This window comes from Anas platyrhynchos, chromosome 1 (genome assembly GCF_047663525.1).
Source record: "Anas platyrhynchos isolate ZD024472 breed Pekin duck chromosome 1, IASCAAS_PekinDuck_T2T, whole genome shotgun sequence".
In the NCBI taxonomy this organism is placed as follows: domain Eukaryota; kingdom Metazoa; phylum Chordata; class Aves; order Anseriformes; family Anatidae; genus Anas; species Anas platyrhynchos.
The window spans coordinates 184,573,859-184,590,348 of NC_092587.1; the positions used below are offsets into that span (position 1 = coordinate 184,573,859).

General features: G+C 45.5%; 1 long non-coding RNA gene across 1 annotated transcript; it reads left to right on the top strand.

Moving 5' to 3' along the window:
- The first annotated feature begins 12,290 nt into the window (after nucleotides 1-12,290).
- On the top strand, nucleotides 12,291-15,921 carry LOC119715636 (uncharacterized). Its single transcript, XR_005262895.2, has 3 exons — nucleotides 12,291-13,271; nucleotides 14,551-14,641; nucleotides 15,592-15,921. It is a non-coding gene; the product is annotated as an uncharacterized lncRNA (long non-coding RNA).
- The last annotated feature ends 569 nt before the right edge of the window (nucleotides 15,922-16,490 follow it).

Below are 16,490 nucleotides of genomic sequence, written 5' to 3' on the forward strand. Positions count from 1 at the left end.
TAAGCACCATCTGCTGGCTTCATCACGAAAAAGGAGATGAGAAATTGTTTTTCGTCTGGTTGCACATCTCTGCAGCTGTTCTGCCCCCAGTTTCAGGGCAAACATAAAGAAACGGGTGCAATGATGATGCTCACTAGAGCTGGGCTGTCTGGGGAGCATCACTGACCCTGCTGACAGGTAGAGGCAATGGAGGATAAATATAAGAAAGCTAAACTCAGTGAAAAATCAAAAGAATTTTAATTAGCGTTCAAACTGAGCAACACTGAAGACCTTCTCACCAGTTTTTGCATTGTATTCAAAATATAAATGCTTACCTTGGGAGTTCTCCCACCAAGGACATGAGCCTATATCAACACAGCCCTAAAAAAAAGAGAAAGAAAGAAAGAAAGAGCCAAGGAACATTTTGCAGGGAAACTCATTTTTCCTCCTCAAAGGCAGGTTTGCCCAAATAAGGATGTGGGGATTTGGCACACGTGGAGCAGGGCAGTATTTAGCAGATGGCTAATTCATGTTGTAGATACTCATTACCAAAGGACCAGCGATTAAGGCAGCGAGAGCTGAAGGCACACATCAGCCTCACAAAGCTGCTCAGCAATTTGCAAAGAGCAGACCCAGAGCACCAATAAAAGCAATGGATACGTGAGAATTGCCAGCTTCCAAACAACCAGCAGAGCCAGCCCCAGCCTTCGGAGCAAGACACAAAATGCCCTGAGGACAGATAATGCACAGGAAGGCCAGATCCTGCTGGTTGCTGGGAGTTACAAACCTCTGGCCACTCAAGTGTGGCCCTACAGCACGGGAAGGGGCAGGAGCTGAGCTGCCCAAGTGCCTGGGGATGAGCTCGGGAGAGGAGGGCAGCAGGAGAGCCTCTGGGTGCTGTCTGCTCCATCAGCACCAGGTGGGAAATAAAAGTTTGGACACCCCACTTGTTCAAGTGCTGGAGGTTTCACTTGGGGAGAACAGCTCATCCCAAAGCTCTCAAACCTCTTCTTTCAGTCTCTAATCAGCCAATTAGACAACTTAATGGCAAATGCCAACTGTGTTCATGTAGTCGTAATGCACTGAGGATGCCTTACTCAGATCACGAATCAGTATTTCAGTCTTAATGCCAGCATTCAGGTCAGGAAATGTATCTTTAAGTACAACTTGACCCAACACATGTCTTTAAACATTATCTGTCAACAAACCCCAGCTTCATTACAGTCTCTGCTAAAACATCCCCATCCCTCCATCCGTGTAGCTTCACAATAACGTGTTTGCTCATTGCGAGGCTGATTGCTTTATCATCCCACTAACCCAACCTTTTCTTTGGCAAAGGTCTCGCTTTTAGTCCTGTTTGCAAATGAGTGATGCTAAGCTTCCCAAGAGCTTAATTGCTTTGGGTTGCAATACTGCAGCTTAATATGGGCAGTTCTTTGTAGGTGCTTACTATATATCCTTGTAGCACCTGGTAATAAACATCATGTGCAAAATTAACTGCAGCATGGCTTGTTAATTATAAAAGGTGCACTAAAGTGTGTGTTTCATTTAACAAAATGATTAGTTATGAATATTTAATGGCAACAGCAGGCTGTTCTGTACACTGCACAGTGGTAAACAGGGACATTTTACCGCAGTGGGTCCAGCCCTGCTTTTTGTCACCTGAAAGGGAGCAGGATTAAAGCTGTCCCTGATCGGCTTCCCCAGGACAGCCTGGCTGGTCCCAGGGACCAGGGTCAAGCCACTTCACCAGTTTGCATGGCCAGAAATTAACCCCAAGGGGCTTGCACAAGTCCACACAGCATGTAAATGCATATACTTATACCTGATTTGAAAGAGTACCATTTAATGTTTCTGTAGTATTTTGGAATCAAAACAAAATGCCTCTCTGTGGGAGATGCAACACTTTCCCCCCCCATAACCACCCACAGGAAAAAGGAGCAAGTGACTGGTCTGAGGAAATTTCGGGGCCAGTTGGCCAAGCTGTGTAGTCAATCAGTGTCATCTCTCATTTGCACGGAGCATTTATGGGTAACAAGTACTTTGGAGGCAGTCTCTCAACAAGCATTAGCTGCCTTTCGTGCTCACTCACCATCAAGGCCAGGATGCATCCCCACACCACTATTTATGTCTGACTTCAAGCTGAATAAACACCCAAGCATATCACAGGATGACGGAACCACAGAATCATTTAGGTTGGAAAAGACCTTCAAGATCACCAAGTCCAACCATCAATCCGACCTACTGAGTCCCATCCCTTAGTGCCACATCCACACATCTTCTGAATGCTTTCAGGGATGGAGACTCCACCACCACCCTGGGCAGCCCATTCCAGTGCTTGACCACCCTCTCTATAAAGAAATTCTTCCTAATGTGCGATCTAAACCTCCCCTGGCACAACTTGAGACCATTTCCTTGTGTCCTATCACTTGTTGCCTGAGAAAAGTGACCCACACCCTCCTTGTTACAACCTTCTTTTGGTAGTTGAAGAGAGCGATGAGGTCTCCCCTCAGCCTCATCTTCTCCAGACTAAAGTGGCTAAACACATAAAATTAATATCATAGCAAACAATCTTTTTAATGATACAGCAAGGTGGGGGTTGGCCTGTTCTCCCACGTGCCTGGTGACAGGACGAGGGGGAATGGGCTTAAGTTGCGCCAGGGGAGTTTTAGGTTAGATGTTAGGAAGAACTTCTTTACTGAAAGGGTTGTGAGGCACTGGAACAGGCTGCCCAGGGAAGTGGTGGAGTCACCATCCCTGGAGGTCTTTAAAAGACGTTTAGATGTAGAGCTTAGGGATATGTTTTAGTGGGGACTGTTAGCGTTAGGTCAGAGGTTGGACTCAATGATCTTGAGGTCTCTTCCAACCTAGAAATTCTGTGATTCTGTGATTCTGTGACTGTAGTAGAAGTATGACATGGGACTATAACTGCTGTCAAAGCCAGAGATTTGCGATGGTGTGAATGGTGACACAGAAAAGGGGGAGGATGGTGTGCTGTTGCAGAAGTGGGACTGGCAGCAGGAGCAGCCATGCTCACCCGTCTTCTCCTAAATGGCGAGAGAGGACGTTGCTGTTCCTGAACTCCAAGAAATGACAAGGTGCTGCTCCCAAACCTGGGCTCTGTGAACAGCTGCCCTCTGACACCTCCATGGACCTCAAACACCTTGCTGAGATCGTAGGCAAGTGTTATGGGACCTTCCCCAGGCTGAGCACAGTGTAGACTGCATCCCATTGAATATGTGGAGAATGAAAAGCCATTGTGCCCTACTGAGGACAAGAACTTGTTACCTGCAGCACTGACAAATTCATTATTCCACATCTTCTCTTATTGGTGGTGCTGACCTTTGTCTCCTGCCTTCACGAAGCCTCACCACTGCAATCAAATATAAGAACGTGGACCTATACAATTTTCCCCTGGGTACTTGTCTGAATTAGAGTTTATGCACCTCATTTTTTGCCTTAATGTGTTTTTATTTTCCTCAAGGAAAACATTTGCTTTTGCTGAAGTCTTGGTGTTCCTCATGTCCTCCCAGAGGTAAGACTTCCCAGATGCTGAGTGAGTACAACTCCTCTCCCAACCATTAAAGGCCTTTTTTAAATCCACCAGCAGCTCCCCTTTACAGAGCATCAGCACCTACCATCCAAACATGATGTGCCCATGAACCATGGCTGCAATGAATGTTTTTCTGCAAGGACCACTTTCCAGATGGGAGATGCTGGAGGGAATGAAAAGGGTAGGCATTTTCAGCAAAACAAAGTACCTCAGGGATTTCAGGTCCTCCTGCAAGCAAGAGCAGCTACTGGGAACTGGGGAACTCAAATGATGCTCATTTCCAGCAGCACCACGCTGCCTGTGCACATACATTGCCTGTACGCTGCCTTGTACTTGCTGCATAGGAAGGATGATACAGTTCTGCAGTTATTTCTCTATTGTGATTTTATTGTAATTTAGATTTCCTCTGCAGTGTACCATATCACAGGTAGTGGGAAGAAACACTCTTTCCTCATTATTAAAGTGAACAGTAATTTTTGTAGCTTGCATAAGCTGATGTTCAGCTACCTAAAGGTTCACAGTATGAGATTGCCTGGATCAGGATACTGCTGCATTTGGAAGAAAAAAAATGTAGCTTTTGCTGTGCTGGTCCTTCAACTGCAAAACAACCAAAAAAAAGGCATAAAACGTGAATTTTTGAAGTCTGTCTGCTGCAGAGGCATGCTCCCAGCCATGTAGGGGAACACCAGGCTGTGGGGCTGGGGATGCTGCTTGACCACTTTGTGGGGGCAAAGGCGTTGGGATGGAGAGATTCATCCTGAATAAACCCACCTGATGAAGCACCTCATAGGCAGGGCTGAATCTAATCAAACTTGGGAGCAGTATGCTGAGGCTCAGGTGGTTTTTGGAAGGGTGGCCATCCAGCAAGTCCTGGTTGCAGTGCAGGGATAGGAGCAGAGACACTGGTGTGCAGTGTGCTTTAGGGTAGTTTGAGCCCAACTGGGGTTTCAGGATCATTTTCCTAAATTCTTGTTCAGTTTGTACAAAACCCAGAAAGAAGCTAGGATCCTCTACCAAGCAAACTGTAAAACAGAATAAAAAGTGTATTTTACAGAAAATTTTTCATAAGAAAATTTGAATCCCATTTAACATTTCCTCTGTCTAATACACCATAAACCATGACTTAAATCCTACTAATGAATCTCTGAGGCTGAGGTTCTCACTCCTGTTTTTGGTTGACTAAAAGATTTGCTCTCCAAGTTAGAGAAAAAGAAATTAAAAAGCCCCAAGGCTGTTCCACATACACTCTCACCCAATGAATTCCCCCTGTCATAGCATGGTCTATTTTCATGAAATGCCTTTCAACTCGCTCGTGACTCTTAAAAGTGTGGCTGATAGGACTTTGAGACAAATAAGAGAAGAGGAACTGTATTAGCATGCATTGTTTTCACAGCAGATTTCTAGTCAGCTGGAAATAATAGGGTTTTGCAGTCTCAGCTTCAATATTGGTTTCTGGATGAGTACCAGAATTTCAGAAATAAGTGCCTTTTTTTTTTTTTTTTTTTTTTTTTTTTTTTTTCCCCAACATGAATCAGATTAATCCAGCTAAGGGTTCATTTTGCATAAAAGTGCCAAACCCTTCATGACTGAGCAAAATGTGGCCCCAACACTGTTCTGTTCAGTTTTCAGAGTTATCTACAGAGTTATTCTACAATCCTGTTTTTTCACTTAAGACAAACAGCCTTCCTTCCATCTTTCCACAACAAACAAGTAACCACTCTGGATACAAGCACAAATAATACTTTTTAAATATATTATAATTTTGTTTCTATATTCCGTATTTTTTTGAATGCCTAATAATCAGGATTTCTGGAGAAATTCAGTGGCTGCAGCAGCACAGAACTGTTGAGTGATTTCTCCTGCCTGCAGGATTAGGTCCACAGAGTAGAGCCAGGTTTTAACAAACTGCTGTCTTGCCTTTCAAGCATTTTAAAATTGTATTTCACTTACTGTGCTATGTGGACTCATACACTTCTTCATTATCTGCTTAAGCTTCTCTGCACCCAATGATTTATTGTTCTTATTTTCCAGCTCCTGGCAGTAAAAGGACACACTGCTGAAAAAGATTGCATTTGGTTTGCTTAAAAATCATTCATTAGTAAGTGTGTTAATGTGAGCCTACACTTCTGAAAAAAAATTGTCTGGAAATACAATAATTTTCTTAAATCCATGCTGAGTTCATTATTCTAGTAGGCAAGAAAATACAGCTTTGTATTAGCACCTTGGGATGGATCCTGTCACCTGACTTGGAGAAATTGTGACAACTGGGTTTAATCTCTCATGCTGCTTGCAGCCTGACTATACCATTTAATAAAATGCAAATCTGCTTGGCTACTGTTCAGTCATCTGGATACAGTGGTATCATTGCTGTTAAATAATGAAGGAAAACAAAAGCCAGGAAATATACCCAGGGCTTTCTCTGTGCTGGGAAACAAATTACGGTAATTTCAGGCTCCTTAGAAATACAGCTATTGTTGAGAAAAACATATTTTGCAGCTGGTGAGAAGTCTGTACAAGTAAGTCAAACTGCTTTAAAAATCCTATGGACCCAGTTAAGTTATGGATCTTGTGTGTACCAAGTATAACTGTGGGGCAATTTTTAATGGCTACCCAAAAGAGGCCCTCTTGCCACCTCCAGGATCATAAAATCATAGAATCACAGACTCAGTAGGGTTGGACAAGACCTCCAAGATCATCTGGTCCAACCACCCCCCTACCACCAATGTCACCCACTGAGCCATGTCCCCAAGCACCACGTCCAACCTCTCCTTGAACACCCCCAGGGACGGTGACTCCACCACCTCCCTGGGCAACCCGTCCCAGTGCCTGACTGCTCTTTCTGAGCAGAAATGTCTCCTCACTTCCAACCTGAACCTCCCCTGGCACAGCTTGAGGCCATTCCCTCTAGTCCTATCACTAGCTGCCATAATGGAGACCTCCATCACACCTCTCTGACAGAGAGGCCCCTCTGATAGAGCAGGTGTCTCTGAAAGGCTCTCAGACCCGGTGGATCAAGATTTGGGCTGTAGAGTTGGATTAAGATGTGCTGATCATCCTCTTCTGGTCTTGAGAGAGGGATAATGTGTTTGTGAGCCTGTCTGAACAGAGGAGGCTGGCAAAGGGGGCCAGGACGGAGTGGCTGGTGCTGTTTGCCATCTGCCCAGGCAATGGATGGTGTGGCAAGGAAGGCAGCGATTCCCCTGAAGCCACTGTAGGGATGGATTATCCCCTGTGTCCTCCTGGGGCTTGTCAGGTGAACGTGTGGAGCAACTTTCAGTCAGTGGGCAGCAGGATAGCCATGTCCCTGTCTGAGCCCTGAGGGCCCTGAGGCGTGCTCACATCAGGTGGCCTAGAAAACAGCGCTGCCCGTGTATTATTTGAAGGGCCTCAGCACTACGTCTAGCACTTGAACGCAGCCAGCAGGGAGGTTTTGGTGCCCTGCCAGTGCTGGTAGCATCTGCAGAGCTGTCAGGGTGCTGCTGGGGCGGGTGCTTCATCTGCACAGCCCCCCTCATCTGCAGCCGGACCTGTGGCCCCATGGCAAGCAATTTGCAGAGCCATGAGCAGAGGTAGAGACCTCATCACCTTTTCTCTCCTCACCCACAGCCCCGCCGAGCACCTCCTGGCACATCCAGGCCCTGGTCCCTTGAACTGCAGCAGGAGCAAGGATGTATTTCGGTGTATTTTTGCAGCTTGGAGGGTGAGCATAGGAACAATGCTGCATGTGCTGTGCCACATGTCCCTCAGTGCAGGCTGCCCAGCCTACAGCTGCCTCTCCTTCTCCATGGGTGCCACGTTTCATCCTCCAGCAGAGATATTTCCTTCTGACAGCACTTGGCTCCTTCCCTGTTACAGAAGCAGCTGTGACTCCGATCCCAGAGCACAGCTGCCATTTCTTTTCCTAAGCTTTTTCTCTGTCCCAACAGCAGGAATCATACTGAGGAAGAGTAAATCTGTCAGCAGCAAAGAGCACACATCATCAGCATCCGTAGGCTGGACAACCACTATGAGAAGGCTTCTTTCCTTCCATCTCCACCTGGGAAGGGCCCAGGGAGGCTGGAGCAATGCAGGCATCACTTGCAATGCTTGGCCCAGTCCCACCCAGTGCACCCAGTCACTGGGATTTATGGGTTTTGCTCTCTCTGGGCATTTGTTCTGATGCTTTTGTGTCTGGGGAGCCCCAGAACAACCTTCCTGGTTGGTTATAAGGCACTGGGCAGGGGAATATTTGTTTGGGCAACCACTTGGAAATGAGCTGCCTGTGTACAGAGCATGCTCTGATGACACTCTTTGAGCCTTCCAGGTCAAGCCATCAGTAAAACATGCACATTTCAGAGAAAGAAATAACTGATGTCATATGCTTCATAAATTCCAAGGTTTCCTATCCCAAAGCTGATCGGATGTGATGATCACTGGGAAGAATGTGCTGATTAGAATCATTAAATAGAAATAAAATACACAACACATACAAAATGTATCTGGCCATTTTTGTGTGTGATACGAGCATGCATCTTTCTGATCAGTGCCACAATGAGAGAAAAATTTCCCTGACAATCATACCTGAAATGCAGAATGCAGTCTCTGAAGACCTTCTTTTGTTGCTTAGTTTTGCAAAGTAACAAAAGAAAGCAGGTGTTTAAAAAAAAAAAAAAAAAAAAAAAAAAAAAGCATCACCCACAGTGCTATTAGTCACACAGAGTAATGCTGTGCAATGAATTATTTAGGTGCCTGGAGTGCAGGCTTCTAGAAGGGGCAGATCTGAATTAATTAGCAGACACTTTTTGCCTTTTCCTGTCAGATTATTTTCTTAAACAAATTTACTGTATCTATGCAAAGAAGGTCCCATCTATTCAAGTCCCCTAAATAAAATTTTACTGCAACTATTGAAGATAAATGAGGACTCAACACTATGAAGGGAGCGGTGCCTTCCCATTGCAAGCTAAGGGTCTTCTAATAGCTGCTGGGAGCTCTCTACATCCCTTATTTTGTATGCAGTTCCTAGTAAAATCAAGTGTGGATCTTGAGAAGCAAAATATTTTTCTCTGCCTTTGAAGTCATCCAGGGAAAGTGCATTTGTCTATTTTTCCCTCCTTTTGTTTGGATCAGGGAGACACGATGTTTGCTGCAAGTGCTCCAAATACCATTATTTATTCAGCAGAATGACAGACAACAGTTTTGAATTTCCACAGAGCTGCATTTGTCAATAATTTACTGCATGGATAATGTTCCTTGAGCAGTAATAACCAAGAAGGTACTGCGATGGTAAGCACTGGAACAAGCAACACTTCATTATCAGTGTACTTCGGGTGGGACTATTGGCACTAGAGCTGGGGTCTGGCAGAGTGGACTGGACCCTGGACACATCCTAAAAGAGAGCTGGTTGTGTGAGAGCAGCAAACGGACCAGACACACATTCATATTAAACACAGAAAAACTTTGGGAAGGGAATTGAGGAGGTGTAGATGCAAGTCTGCTTCGAGCCCTTCCTCCTCCAGAGGCAGTCCGAAGAGCTGTATGGACATCTCCGAGTGACCAGGAAGCCCAGCTCCACCAGCTACAGCCACGATTTCTGCTGGTGAGACCTCCAGCTGGCTCCCCCATCAGCTCTTCCCAACTCTTTTTGTCCTCACCACCACATGAGAGGGGACAAAAGGTTCCTTTTTGCCAGAGTTTGAGGAGGGAGAGGCTTCCCCTGCACTGGGAGCTCTCAGCCAGACTTGCCTTTAGCTCTGTTTTAAGCCCACTTTATAGCCATCCCAGCACTGGCTGTTTGTCTTGCTGGTGGAGTCACAGGCTGGCTCCCTGACAGCTCTCTCTTGCACGTCCAGACTGTGACAAAGCACAAGGACGATCAGACAGACTCCACATGCCAGCAGAGACAATGCATATTCATGCAGTCATCATCATAAGAGCATGCAATGCTTAGCATTTATATTGAGGATTTTGCCTCCTGACTAGCAGGCATACATTAAAATCCTCATTCAGCTCCTGAATACCAATATCAGCTGCCAGTCTCCTTTCTCTCCCCGTCCTGCTTTCCTGAAAGTGAATAAATAACAACAGGCTGATGAGAGAGAAAGCGCTTCTTTATTCAGAGTGCTCAGACGTGTGGAAATCTGTTATTCAAACCATGCGTGCCCAGGTCCTGCATGCAGCCCTAAGTACTGCCATTCCTCTGTGTTCATACTGCCGTGTCCTCACGGACACCCAGCCCTGCTCAGGAGACAAATCAGCCTACATTCACGGACAGAAATTTCCTCCGGTTAACTCAATCCTGTGTTTATCCTACACCTGTCTATCTGCTGCCAGAGCTTGCTTATCCTATTAGCTGTTCTTCGCTTCAGGCAATCCTGTACTCTCCAGCATCCCAATTCTCCTTCTGAAAGTGTTACCTGCCACCCACACGTTCTTGTATTTTCTCCTCCATCCCTTGGAGGCTTAGTTCAGTCAGGAGAAAGAGAGTTTTCTCTCAGCTCCACACGTGATGGGTTCACTGTTGGCTCGTGGCCTGGCTGACACAGGCAGGAGCCTGGAAATGACTTGCCTGGACAGCAGGCTTTGGTTTGGGCAGCTCACGGGATGAAGACGGAAGGTGTGAGCTCTCTGCCAGATCAGATCTGCCTGTTGCAGAGCCAAGAGCTATGGCTGTTTGAGATTTGACTTGGAAAGCCACTCGGATATGTTTTGGGCCAGCTCATACTCTACCTACCACATGAAGAGCTACGTCTGTAATCCAGCAAGTCATAAACAGTTTGTTTTTTTCCACACTGTTGTGTAATTAAGTTCTCACAAACTGCTACTGACGGAAACTTTGCAGGGCTGAAATGATCACAGAATCACAGAACTGTAGGGGTTGGAAGGGACCTCCAGAGATCATCGGGTCCAACCCCCTGCCAAAGCAGGTTCCCTAGAGCAGGCTGCCCAGGTAGGCATCCAGGTGGGCCTTGAGTATCTCCAGAGAAGGAGACTCCACAACCTCCCTGGGCAGCCTGTCCCACTGCTCCGTCACCCTCACCATGAAGAAGTTCTCTCACATGTTGGTGTGGAACTTCCTGGGCTCCATCTTGTGGCCATTACCCCTTGTCCTGTCCCCACAAACCACTAAAATGAGGTTGCCCAAATCCCTCTGTCTCCCATACATTGAGGAGATCCCCCCTCAGTCTTCTTTTCTCCAGGCTGAACAGCCCCAGGTCTCTCAGCCTTTCCTCACAGGGAAGATGCTCCAGGCCCCATATCATCTTTGTGGCCCTCCACTGGACTCTTTCCAGGAGATCCCTTTTTTGTACCAGGATGCTGAATACTTGCACACTGGTGTGTTTTCCACAAACCCGAGGCAGGTACTCCTCCATCACCCTTTCCACACCTCCTTCACCAGACTTTTGGGACAGGAGACCCATCCTTCCTCCTCCCATGCCTGGAGCAGGTCGCCTGCCTCCTGGGCTTGTTCCCAACCTGCCTCCTTCACCAGCCTGGGGAGGTGTCACTGGCAGTGCCAGTAGTAGTGGTAGGAGCTCAATGTCTTACTACAGATGGGTAAAGAAAGACGCTTGGGCAGGTTTAAAATACTGCATCTGTCTGAAAGGGCAGAACGAAAGCTCTCTGATGACCCCTCTGCTCCACTGCTGTCTCCTGGCTCTGATCTGGACCACTACAGCCAGCTCTTTCCCAGATGATGCCTGAGGACAGTCCAAAAGAGGACCTTTTCCAAAAGGGAACATGGACATCTTGCTTTCCTTTACAATCCCTAAGCATCATCTTAGCAGGCTTTTCACCCCACATAACCCCACATGCCCTCTTGCCACACTACAGGACATTCGGAGCACACCGTGTGCCGCAATGCTGCCTTTATGTTATTTCACATGCTTTGAACTGGAAAAATCTCCCATAAACAATAACCACATCTTATGGCCTAGAGGCATGACACAGAGTCCTGATGAGACGTGTGGCTCAGTGCTATGTGGCAGATAAGCAGCCAGCCTGCTTCAGGAGAAACAAGTTCAAAGCAGTGGCGATAGGATACTGCCTGTGCCCTTCAGCCTTGGAGCCAGGGATCAGCCCCTACCCTTCATTTATTCAGCAGTAGAGATATGAGAGAAGAGAGAGAAAACACCACTGCTTTTGGAAGGGGATAGTGAGGCAGATCGTATCCTACGTTGGCAGCCAGTGCTAGTGCAGTGTTCATGTTTCCTCAGCCAAGTTATTTGAAGCTCTGGGTGCAAGCAGAGCATGCTGCAGCCATGGATATGTTGACTGGTAGGGACCTCTGGAGGTCTCTAGTCCAACCTCTTGCTCAAAGCTAGAGCTTGACCCTGCCAGCCTTGGCGTTGTCTAGCCAAGTCTTGCAAATCTCCAAGGATGGGGATTCTCCTCTCTGCATAACTGCTCCAGTAATGTCCAGTAGTGTCTCTTCATCTGACTCCCTCCTCTTTGCCATCATTCCCACAGGGGTAAAACTCCCTGTTAATGCCCACAGAGAGACTTTCTTGCTCTTCTTTTGAATGTTTAGCATTCATGACTACACAGCACAGGCACAAAAAAGTCATTATGTCCAAAGAGCTCACGTCTTGTTGCAAACCAGTATTACCTTTACAAACCAGTACTACCTTCCCCCTACTACCGTGACCAGTTGAAAAAAAGCAGACCAAAAAGTTAGACCGATGATGTGCCAAGAACACTCTCTGTGGTGCTCACTAGAATTGCCTTATTTATATTTCCTCCTTTACCACATTGCATATCCTCACTTGTATTCATGTGTTTCATATATGCCTATTACCTATTCTTCAGCTGTAAACTCCCATGGTGTAGCTCATCACTTTCTGGGTTTGTGGAGGCACTGTCTCAGTGGGAACCTGGTTCAGAGTCAGGGCTCCCGCGTGTCACAGCAGTTCCTGTTAACAGGAACATCCTTAATACTGTGAGCAACAGACCGATGCCCTGGCTGGGGTTTTCCAGCATGCACCTTAGCTGAATCTGTGAAACACACAGATAAAAGCAGATTTAAGGGAAGGAGAAAACTGTGGTATAAAATTCAATCCTGGAAAAGCCGTTTTCAGACGACAATGATACCCATGCTGCGAGATTACAGAAAATAATTGGTTTTGCCAGAAGAAAAGTCTGTGATTTCCAGGATGTTAGTAATCAAACACATTGTGTAACGGAGAATAATATGCATGTAGCTCAGATCCCTATAATCAGAAAACAACTTGTTTCTTCCAAGCTTCAGCATGCAGAAGAAAAAAAATAAAAAAAAGCCATTGCTGATACACACTTGAGCAGAGATTACGACTGACAGAGCACTAACAATCCCTGCCTCCTGTAAATCCTGCCTGTGAGCATCCTTACAAAATGGTGCGACGGAGCAGTGATCCATATGGCAGGTAGCATTGCAGGTCACCCGTGAGAGCATCCTGCAGCACAATGTCGTGGCTTGTCAGCATATGTGGGCTTGAGATGGTGAGGAGGTGCCTGGTTGATGCATTCCTGAGATTTTTTGTGTTATCTTTTGCAGCCATGGAGTGAGAATTATTTCTCCTAACACAGCAGCAGCGGGGGAGGAGGTGGGGGGAGGCTGTATGTGACTGCCACGTTGAGCTGGTAGCGTGAAATACATGCACAAAGCTACAAGCAGGCCAAAAATTATTGAGTCCTAAGCTCTTTTCACTTCAAACTGGAATTTGTGTCGCATCCAGGGAGAAGCCAGTTACCAGAGACTGCTGTAGCCAAGATGGAGCAGTAGCAGGTGCTTGTATTTTGTCTTTAATTGGATACTTTACTCCACTGTCTTAAGTGCCACAAAAAGCTTGCAAGATAAAACAGGGATAGCAGGGATGAGTGCACTTCTCTGCTTCTTTATTGCTGTGGACAGGAAAGTTAAAAGCAGAAAGTGGAGGGGAAATGTCTGCTGACAGCAGCTAAGGACATATTGACCACATAGTCCAGCCTCTGTGGCATGGTAAATCTGTTGAAATGGGCAGCAAGGGACCAGATTCAGCTCCAGGTGTGGACACCTTGGGGTGTCATGACCTACAGGGTTACCCAGCCTGCAGGTATACAACAGGGTTTGCAGGATGCTGTAACATGCAAGGGCACAGAAGCTCTATTTCCTAAATTTCTCTATCACAGGTTACTACGAATTCTGACTGTCAAGTATACCTATGACTGACAAAACAGGTAGATATCAAGTTATTCTGAATTATTACTAGGAATGAAAACCTGTATCTATATTATCAGTAGTAGCAAAAATCTGTAATATAGCAGCAAGTGTATATATATGTATATATATATAAATACTACAGCTTGCTGCAAAATTATCACTACTGAAGTAGCAAATATACTTATGATGGAATACTTATATGCATATGTGTATATATATATGTGTGTGTATATATATATATTTATTTTTTTTCCAGAGTGCTACAGGTTACAAGTGCTATCAAAATGATCCCAGAAGTGAGGTCAAACTGACCTCAGGAAAGGTTCAATGAGGACTGACCCCAGAAGTGGGCCCAGGAAGGGGCCCAATAAAGTAGCAGCCTCACTTTGAAGATGATGCACATCATGGAGGTCAGGGTCAGCCAGGCATTCCCAGTGAAGGTTCAATTTGTGTAGGGAATCTTGTAGTAAAATTTAAAAAAAAAAAAAAAAAAAAAAAAAAAAAAAAAAAAAACTGTGTAGCAGAGGAAGCTCTCAGAAAAAAAAGACTCCATTCTGGGTAGAAAATGAGTCATTTTTATGTCACCAAGACATAAGACAGCATAGGACGCCATCTCTTATAGCAGCCAATGGACATTGCTAATTTCTATTTTTCTCCCGAGGTAACCAATAGATGATGATTCCTATTCTCTCACACACACAAAAAAAATGTACTTTCACCAGACTATTTCCTTTTCTTTCAGGTAGAACATCTAATAGCAGTTGATGATTCCTACTTTCTGAGGATGTTTTCCTTTTTCCTAACTATTTTCGCCCATCCCAACAAGAAGTTCTTTGTTTTTTTCCCTTATTAATGCTACCTCCAGAAAGTCTGCTTCTCAGGCACCCAGCTGCACTTTGAGGAAGCCTTTATGGGTCACGATTATGGCTGCTCCCATCAGGGAGTGTACCAACAAGGTGGGTTTCTGTCATCTTCCTACAGCATGGTCAATGTGTCCACTCCCTGCACCCAGTGCACTCCTCCTCTACAAGCCTGTCACAGCTTGCTTTCTTAGTCAAACTCCATTAAACCCAGAATTACTGGGGGCACACAGCAGCATGTTGCCCATGGATGAGGTTTGGGGTGAGGACACAGTTTTCTAAGTGATTCTGATTACTGAGGATGACTGGAGTCTGTAATTATGACCTATAAAGCACTGCTCCCTCACTTGAACATTACTATCATAAACTATTTTAACATTTAGTCATTTTTCTGAATTTGTAAAACTGGGTAAGTCTTCTACAGGGAACTGATACCACAGAAGACAAATGGGTCACAAGGACCAGTGCCAGTTCTGTGAACTACCTGCTACCACTTATCTGTGCCAAGTGTTTATTCCTTCCTTTACAGCCTCCCCCCTCACCCATGAGCAATGTGCAGCTTTTCAGCTGTTTTTCTTAGAAACTAGAGCAAGCATTCTTGCGGCAAACGATGCTCTAGGGAGAAGCTATCTGTGAGAATAGGAGCTCCGAAGCAGCAGCTGGTCTAACAAAACCATTCCAAAAACATCATTTGCTGCAGAAGCTGCATTTATATGCAAAAATGCACATGCAGGGAAGTGAATGTGCACAGCTCCTCAACAGAGCATCTTCATGGGAGAGGGAAATTTCAGTTTCTGGAGAGCAGGAGCGGTGGCTTTGATTCCTTGACAGCCATAAACAGCTGCTGAGCAATGACGATTCCTGCCAACAAACGAGGCACTCCAGGGCTGAATCCGCACCCGTTTACTTCCAGTTTGTGAACCAAATAGGGGAGATGTGAGAGCCTGAAATAAATGTGGGTATCTGGGGGGAATGGGAGGGAAGAGCCATCTCTCTTACCTGCCAGGGTCAAACATTTCTAACCTGAGTATCTCCCTCATCTCTAGGCATCATGCAGGAAGAGGGGGACTGCATGGCCCCGCACCGTGGCCACCTCTCTGCCCCTGGCACATCACGCAAATCCTGTATTAAATTCACTGGTAAATCTGTAAGAGAGGCATCCTGTGCTGTTAGGGTACTCCATAGCTACTTCTCCATGCATCCAGTATATACATGTATGGAGCAGGAGTGGAAATGCTCTGGAGGGTTACCTCTATTTTTGTGTTCGTTTATTTATTTATTTAAATGAATATGTACTTATTTCCTTGTATGCTGCAACTTTTAACAGAATGACTCTGAGTTCACAGTTTTTGTGCCTCAATAAACCTCTAGCCCGAGCTTGCAAAGCCATTTACTGCCTATGGTTAAACAATCTTCTTTGTAAAGAAACTAACTATAAAAATCTTCAAAACAGATTCATTACCTTTTCCTTAACAGCTGTTCCAAGACGTACTGTCATCAGTCATTTACTAATGGTTAGCAAACACTTCCCTGTTTTAATGCGTGACATATCTTGCTAAAAACATTACACCTGCTGGGTCATTTTGCTACTAAAATATAAACATTCAAAACGAGCTCTAATGCCAGATCTGTGGCCCTAGGATTTCAGCTGATAGCCCTTGCTCAGCTCTACCTCAATTTGCAAAAACACTGAATTCCTGTTGTACCAAGTGGAATTTTCAGGGGACACAAAGAAGGTCAGCAAGATGAGAAACTCGTGTTCCACATTCATCGAGCAAATAGTTGCAGCGAATTAAGATGTTAACCACTAACCTGCTGTGCTATTTACTTGGATATCAACATCATGCAGTGGAAAATCATCGTGTGATGGACATGTGCTCGTACTTCACTCATCAGTGGCTTAGGCTACTTCTCCAGGGTGGGTAGAGTATGGGGCATGTCCCTG